Here is a 2,523-nt window from a genome sequence, read left to right on the forward strand (position 1 = left end):
CATCACTAATATGAAAAATTAAATTTATAAATAGACATTAACAAGACGCTCTCTTAAAAAAAATATAAAAATTTAATAAAATATTAGGTCATGCTAACATGTACCCGGGCACATTTTAAGGATATCATAAAAAAAAAATGGATAAAGTATCGTTTTTATCTCGGATAAGTCCTATTTGTTAACGTTTAAATCATTCTATTTGTATCTTTAACGTTTGTAAAAGTGATTCGATATTATCCTGCTATTAATTACACATCATAAGCTTTAGTTGGAATTCTGAAAATCTCTTCTTGAAGTTAGAATATAAATGTCTAGATAGTGGGTACAATATTAATCGAACACAACTAAGTGAAACCTAATTGACAATAAATACATTCAAGTGAGAATTGTAAGACCCCGAATTTTAAAAAGTTATTAATAAATTATTTATAATATATTATATTTATTTAAGATNTTGTAAAAGTTATTATCCTGCTATTAATTACACATCATAAGCTTTAGTTGGAATTCTGAAAATCTCTTCTTGAAGTTAGAATATAAATGTCTAGATAGTGGGTACAATATTAATCGAACACAACTAAGTGAAACCTAATTCCTAATTGACACATTCAAGTGAGAATTGTAAGACCCCGAATTTTAAAAAGTTATTAATAAATTATTTATAATATATTATATTTATTTAAGATTAAATTTTTGGTTTATGAATATTTTCAATTTAAGTTAATTAATATCTTTTATCTAATTTTATCGTAAATAGATATTTTACATAAAATTAAAATTTGAGTACTTGAAAAACGATGAAAATTATACAATTTAATTGAAGTAATTTATGTTTTGGATTTTAATTTATATTTTATATAAGATGATTAGTTAGATTATTTTAGATTTGAAATTGGAAATAGTTATTTAAATTTATTGATAAATAAAATTTTGTGTTTCTAAAATAATTTTACGGTATTATATTTTAATCACTAATTATTATATTATTCCAAAGATTTTGTAAAATTACTATACTATTAGTACGCATTATACCCTATTTCCCAAATTAAAACTCTAACCCTAACCCTAACCCACCTAACCGCCATCCACACCACAAAACTCAGAGAGAAATCAAAAAAGGGGGAAAAGGGGGAATCAACGGAAAAGAGAGAGAGATCCGAGAGAGCATAGGGGAAGGAGGAAGAAGAGAAGAGGAGGAGGAAATAGCACCCAGTCATCACCGCCGTGCCGCGTCCTATTGCCACCGCCGTCACGCCTGGGTGCTGTCGCCAAAGCTCCGCCGCCACCAAACTTTTGCCATCATCGTAGCCATCATCGTTGAACCCGAAGAGAGAGAATGCGACGGTGGAGAGAGTGAAGTGCAGTGGTTTCCTTTGCCACTGCTACCGTTCGTGGAGACTGACGCCATAACCAAAGCTCTGTCATCGTCGCTGAGCTGTAACCGCTGCCAAAGAGCTCGCGAAGTAGGAGAAATGCGATGTTGGTGGGCTATTTTTGCCACCCCTACTGCCATCATTGTTGAGCCGCTGCCATCGTCGTTAGGTCTGACCAGAAGAGAGGAAGTGATGGTGATGTTGGTGATGTTGCATGTGAGAAGGAAGGTCCGGTTCACTGTTTCAACGCTGCTACGTCACCGCCGGAGCTTCCTGCCACCATTCTACCCACCAAATGACATCACCAGAGCTACATCCACTCTGTTCTTTGGGTTCTTCTCTAAGTACAGTAGGTTGTCTGTAAGACCCCAAATTTTGAGAAGTTATTAATAAATTATTTATGATCTATTATATTTATTTAAGATTATATTTTTAGATATTTTTATATATAAGTTGAGTAAATTCTTAATTATTATTTAGAGTTCTTATAATTGAAAAAATAGTGAATATTTTTAACCTTATTTGTAAATAAAGAAGAATTAATTTACTTATCTCTAATTTTTATTAAATTGGTATTTAACTGAAAATTATTTAAAGATTGGTAATAAAGAGGTATTTTTATTGATGGATACTTATATTTAATTTGATATTTTTATTATTATTCTATCTTTTCATTTATTTTATAAAATTACATTATTACCCTATTTTTATTTAAACTTCCTAAACTACCCAAAACCCTAATTTAACACTAACATACACAAACTCTAGCTCTCTACCACCACCACCCCATCCTCACATTTTTACCCCTCCCCCAACGAAACAAAGAAAGAAAGAAACAAAAGAAAGGGAAGCTGGAACAAGAAAGAGGGAGAAGCGGAAGAGAGAAGGGGGAGATCCGAGAGGCAGGGAGAGCATTGGGGAGGAGCAGCTCACCGCCGCTATGGTGCCCTGTTGCTCTCGCCGCCACCGTCATCCAGGGAGCTGCCGCTCCGGGTCATCGTCGTCGAGCCCGTCAACCCTGTCACCACCATTCGTCCTTGCCGCTGCCAACTGCGCCATCGCGAAGGAGAGACACACGAAAGAGGAGAGGCCGATTCTGTAACCATCGCCACGCCGCGCCGCGCTCCACACAGTCACCACCGCAGTTCCG

The sequence above is a fragment of the Arachis ipaensis genome, chromosome B09 (genome assembly GCF_000816755.2).
Source record: "Arachis ipaensis cultivar K30076 chromosome B09, Araip1.1, whole genome shotgun sequence".
Classification (NCBI taxonomy): Eukaryota; Viridiplantae; Streptophyta; class Magnoliopsida; order Fabales; family Fabaceae; genus Arachis; species Arachis ipaensis.